Source organism: Tachyglossus aculeatus, chromosome 10, assembly GCF_015852505.1.
Source record: "Tachyglossus aculeatus isolate mTacAcu1 chromosome 10, mTacAcu1.pri, whole genome shotgun sequence".
NCBI classification, from domain to species: Eukaryota; Metazoa; Chordata; class Mammalia; order Monotremata; family Tachyglossidae; genus Tachyglossus; species Tachyglossus aculeatus.
This window is the reverse complement of record NC_052075.1, coordinates 26,388,296-26,394,153: the sequence shown is the minus strand read 5'-3', so window position 1 is coordinate 26,394,153 and position 5,858 is coordinate 26,388,296. Positions and strand designations below refer to the sequence as shown.

Genomic DNA, 5,858 nt, shown 5'->3' with positions numbered 1-5,858 from the left:
CATCTTCACAGGCCCAAGGGAGACTCTGACTCTAAACAACATTATACAAAGGAAAACATAATGCAGCGGGCTAACACACAGCATGTTATGAACACTTCATAAATGTTTATCAATGATGACACCAGTATTAATGGTGATACTTTCAAGAGTGCTTTATAGAGAGGAAGACTGTGAAAGAGCAGTTGCAGTCGTATTGATCAATATCCTAGACTGATCAATCAGTGGTATTTATTGAGTACTGACTGTGCAGAAGTAGCATGGCTCAGTGAGAAGCAGCGTGGCTCAGTAGAAAGAGCACGGGCTTGGAGTCAGAGGTCAGGGATTCAAATCTCCGCTCCGCCACTTGTCAGCTGTGTGACTTTGGGCAAGTCACTTAACTTCTCTGTGCCTCAGTTACCTCATCTGTAAAATGGGGATTAAGACTGTGAGCCTCCCCATGGGACAACCTGATCACCTTGTAACCTCCCCAGCACTTAAAACAGTGCTTTGCACATAGTAAATGCTTAATAAATGCCATTATTATTATTATTATTATTATTATTATTATTATTATTATTATTATTATTATTATTATTATTATCATTATGTTCAGACCCTTCTCAGAGTCACACCTGGAGAGTTTCCAGTACTCTACCAGTCTTGGCTTCGAGAGGGAGAGTCAAGCAGAGGCATAGCCATTCCATTCCTAGCTTAGGCAGAGCTAGCGAGTGGAAGGCAATCTGCTACAAGGCAAAACTCACCTGTGCTGGGCAGCAGCGGCACGGGAGAGAGTCAAGGGAGAAGATCCAAGTTTACTGCATGGAAGGAGGCAATGATAAACCACTTCCACATTTTTACCAAGAAAACTCTATGAATATACGAACACTACCAGAGCATTTGCAGATGAAGGTGGGGCATTCTGGGAGAGATGTGTCCATGGCATTGCTATGAGTAGGAGATGACCCAATGATATAAGGCAAGTACAATACTATGTGCAAAGGACTGTACTAAGAGCTTGGGAAACTACAGTACAACATAATTAGCAGACACCTTCCCTGCCTAGAGTGAACTTACCATCTAGAAGGGGAGACAGACATTTATATAAATAAATAATTTATGATATATAATTTATAGACATATACATACACATTGTGGGGATGGGTTCAGGGTGAATATCAAATATCCAAAAGTCACAGATCTAAGTGCATAGACAGTGCAGAAGAGAAAGCAAGCTGGGGAAAAGAGGGCTTAATTGGGGACGGCCTCTTGGAGGAGATGTGACCTTAATAAGGTTTTAAAGGTGGAGAGGGTGATGATCTGACATATTTGGAGAGGGACCGAGTTCCAGGCCAGGGGGAAGGACTTGAGAAAGGGGTTGGAACAAATATTGAAAAGACTGGAAGACAGTGAGGTGGCTGGCAGTAGAAGAGAGAAGTTTGCAGGCTGTGCTGTAGTAGATCAGTGAGGTGAGGTAGGGTGGAATGAACTGATTGAGATATTTAAAGGTAATTGTATTTTATCAAATTCTATTTGATGTGGAGATGGATGAACAGGCATTGGAGGTTCTTGAGGAGAGGGGAGACTTGGACTGAACTTTTTTTGAAAAATGATACATACAGCAAAGTATGAACTGGAGTGGGGAGAGACAGGAAGCCAGGACTTCAGCAAGGAGGTAGATGCAATAATCAAATTGGGATAAGGGCTTGGAGCAGTGTGGTAGCATTTTGGATGGAAAGGCAAGGGATGATTTTAGTAACATTGTGAAGGTAGAATTGACAGAATTTAGTGTAAGATTGAAAATATGAGTGGCATGAGAGAGATGAGTCGAAGACAACACCAAGGTTATGGGCTTGGGAGATAGGGAGGATAGTGGCATTGTCTACAGTGATGGAAAAGACATGGAGAGGATAGAGTTTAGGGGGGAAGACATGCAGTTAAATATTTTACATGTTTAGTTTGAGGTGTCGAGAAGCAGCATGGCTTAGTGGTTAGAACATGAGGCTGGGAGTCAGAAGGACCTGGGTTCTGATCCCAGCTCTGCCATCTGTCAGCTTTATGATCTTGGGAAAGTCATTTAACTTCTCTGTGCCTCAGTTATCTCATCCATAAAATGGGAATTTAGACTATGAGTCCCATGTGGTACATGGAATATGTCCTACCTGATTAATTTGTACCTAACCCAGTGCTTAGTACAGTGCCTGGCAATTAACAAATACTAAAATAAAAAAGAGTTGTCAGTAGACATCCAGGTTGACGTGTCCTGAAGGCAGGTGTAAATGTGAGATTGCAGGACTGCAGGGAAGGAGGGAGGGTGGGGCTGGAGATGTAGACTTTTAGGAATCATCTGCACAGAGAAGGTAGTTGAAGCCCTGGGAGTGATTGAGTACTCCAAGGGACTGAGTGTTGATGGAGAATAGATCTACTGATGTACTGATGCGATATATTAGAAATTATCCCTTTTCCTTACCCCAGTGGTAGTTCATTTGTGATTGCAAACTTAATGGACATGTTGGGTGAATGCCAGTTGAAATCCCAGATGTCCAGTGGTTTACAAAGTGAATTTTGAGGTAATGTATCTCCTGGTGAATATGAGGGTTTTGAAAGTCTAATGAGTAACCAAGCACTAACAATGTTTCATGAATTGATTTTTTATTGTTTCTCAATTACGAAGGAAATAGGGAGCACATCCTTTGGGTACACAGGGTTTTCAAGTTGAAATGAACGGTGAAAATGGTTAAAACTCCTGGTCCCAATTAACCTTTTCAAAAGGAAATATAGTCCTGAAACAGTACTGTGGGAATGATATGGAAAATGTTTCACATTTCTCAGACTGAATGCAAGGTTCCCTGTAGTTTAATCTCATGAGATGCTTTATGAAAATCAGTCAGTGTGATCTAGGCCTTCAAAAGGAAACAGATTTTAAGGGAATCATCTGTGGTTAGAGATTATGTTAACATTTGAAACTAAGGATCCACATGCAGGTGACTGTGATTAAATGACTCTGTGCACAGAAATTAGATTGGTTGTACCAAATGGTTGGGATGCTGCTTCTAATTTTGGACACCCCACTCTCTTTTTCAGTCAGTATTTAGTGCCTGTCATTCTGAAATGAAAGGATCTCTTCAGTGTGCGGTATTTTAATGAAAAGCATGTGACCTTGGAACTTACTGTATGATATACAGTGAAACATTATAAAAGGCTCTCCACCCTTTTACCCAGTAAACAAAATGCAGCTTATATTGAGATTCAAGAGAATCTGCTCCCACAAATTCATAACTTTGCCTTAAGAAGGATTCTAAGAATCCTCTCCCTACTTCCTCCTCCTCTTCCCCTAGAGCAGGAAGAGAGGAAAGCCCTCATTGCGTCCTTCCCTCAAGCTCTCACTTGATGTTTGAGCAGAGAATTTTGCTATTTCAGGAGCCAGTGATTGGAGAATAGCAATATTAAGCTTTCCCAGAACCAGCAAATATGAAGTTGTGACCCCAGCTTCTACCAGTGGGTTTGCCATAAGTGGGGAGTCCCTTCATTCATTCAAGCCCTCTTTGAGCCAACTGATAATGTTCCCCCAAAACAGTTAGCCCTGTGCACCTTCACAGGGCCTGGGAGTTAGAAGGACCAGGGTTTCAGTCTTGGCTCCACTACTTGTCTGCTCTGTGATCTTGGACAAGGCACCTCACTTCTCTGTCTCAGTTACCTCATCTGTGAAATGTGGATTAAGACTGTGAACCCCTTGTAGGACATGGGCTATGTCCATCCTGATTAGCTTGTATCTACTCCAGTTCTTAGTACAGTGCCTGGCATGTACCATAAAACAATTACTAGGATAAATACCATAAAATACCATAAAAAAATTAGTAGAAGCCTATCTACCTCCTCAAAGCTTGGCAAGGTACTAACAACGACTGTTTTCTGGGTCCTTGATCATATTAATCATATTTGATCAATCACTTCGTATAGAAGCAGCGTGGCTCAGTGGAAAGAGCACGGGCTTGGGAGTCAGAGGTCATGGGTTCAAATCCTGGCTCCACCAATTGTCAGCTTTGTGATTTTGGGTAAGTCACTTAGCTTATCTAAGCCTCAGTTACCTCATCTGTAAAATGAGGATTAAGACTGTGAGCCCCATATGGGACAACCTGATCACCTTGTATCCCCCCCCACCCCCACCCAGTGCTTAGAACGGTGTAATCACTGTGTAATGTAGTAATCACTTAACAAATGCCATCATTATTATTATTATAGTGCTCTGCACACAGTAAGTGCTCAATAAATATGATTGATTGATAAATGTTTTTTCCTGTCTACAGAGAAGGGACAGGCAGAGGCACCATATCCATTCTCGTCACTTCTACGATACCCTCTTGATTAGCTTGAGGTTACAGCATATTTAGGGCGGGGAGTGGGGCTCACAAGGTGATGAAGGCAGTGCTGACATGAAGCCAGGGGAGAGAGTAGTTCAGGAGGGTTCTTCCACCTGCTTATCCATCCTTGTGTCCTTGCCAACACACAATAATAATAATAATAATGATGATGATGACATTTTGTTAAGCACTTACAATGTGCAAAGCACTGTCTAAGTGCTGGGGAGGATGCAAGGTGATCAGGCCATCCTACATGGGCTCACAGTCTCAATCCCCATTTTACAGATAAGGGAACTGAAGCACAGAGAAGTGAAGTGACTTGCCTAAAGTCACACAGCTGACAAGCAGCAGAGGCTGGATTAGAACCCATGACCTCTGACTCCCAAGCCTGGGCTGTTACCACTGAGCCACCCTGCTTCACCAGGTCACCTTCAAGGTCATGATTTTTTTTTTGCAAGTGCTGGAAAAACACTGTTTTAGGCCCTCCCCAACCCATCCCCCAAAGTATGTTTACAAGGCCAAAGTGAGTCCAACCCTTGACCAAGATCAGCAATCTGGACAAAGCCTGGCCATTAAAATGCCCCTTCCTCAAATGTCTATGAAATTCAGGCTAAAGTAAGGGTTTTTGCCTGAATTGTTCAGTCAATGAATTTATCAATCAATGGCATTCTTTAGGCATTGTTAAGTGGTAATGTACAAAGTGCTTGGGACAATACTCCAGAAGTAAAAAAAAACAAAAACAAAACAAAACAGAACAACAGCCCCTGTCTCCAAGAGGCTTACAGTATTATGTGGGAGGTAGATAGAGAGACAAAAATAAATACAAAGAGCAGGATCAGGAAGAATGAGGATGTAACAAGGGTATTCCAATGTCAGTCTTGAATAGCAGAATGAATAACAATGTGCAATAGGATATAAATGCTAAGAATAGGGACAAATGCTTGGGCCATTTGTCTTTCCAAGTGTTTAGTACAGTGCTCTGCAGACAGTAAGTGCTCACTAAATACGATTGACTGAAGTACTACTGGTGGATGTTGGTTTGACATAGCGTAGCAGGTAGAAAGCAAGTTAACCAGGGAAGGCTTTTGAGAGGAGGTAGGATCTTAGGATGGCTCTGAGGATGGGGAAAACTATGGTCTGATGGATTTGAAGGGGGAAGGACGTCTAGGTAGAGAGAATGACATGAGCAAGGATTTCGAGGCTGCAGAGGAGTAGAGAGAGAGGTATTAGAAGGTGACCCCAGTAGGCGCAAAGTGTAAGAACTGGATAGTAGTGGATGAAGAAAAGCAGCATGCATGATAGAAGGAGACGCTTGAAGTTAAAGCTTTTCTTCTTGACGCAGAGGGTAATTCAGATACTAAAAGGCTCTGATGATGAGGCTTGAATGTTGGAAAAATCATCTTTATGAATAGAAAACTCTGTGTAGAAACCATTCCTGACACTTTGTTTATAACAGAAGGAGCATGCCTTTGAAATCTCTCAATCGAAAACTGTCCAAAACATTGGGTTCTGGATCTTACA

The 5,858-nt window shown here is 42.1% G+C and overlaps 1 non-coding gene across 1 annotated transcript; it reads left to right on the top strand.

Annotated features, from left to right (window-relative positions):
- The first annotated feature begins 593 nt into the window (after positions 1-593).
- LOC119933759 lies at positions 594-730 on the top strand. The gene has a single exon (XR_005452633.1). It is a non-coding gene; the product is annotated as a small nucleolar RNA SNORA7 (small nucleolar RNA).
- The last annotated feature ends 5,128 nt before the right edge of the window (positions 731-5,858 follow it).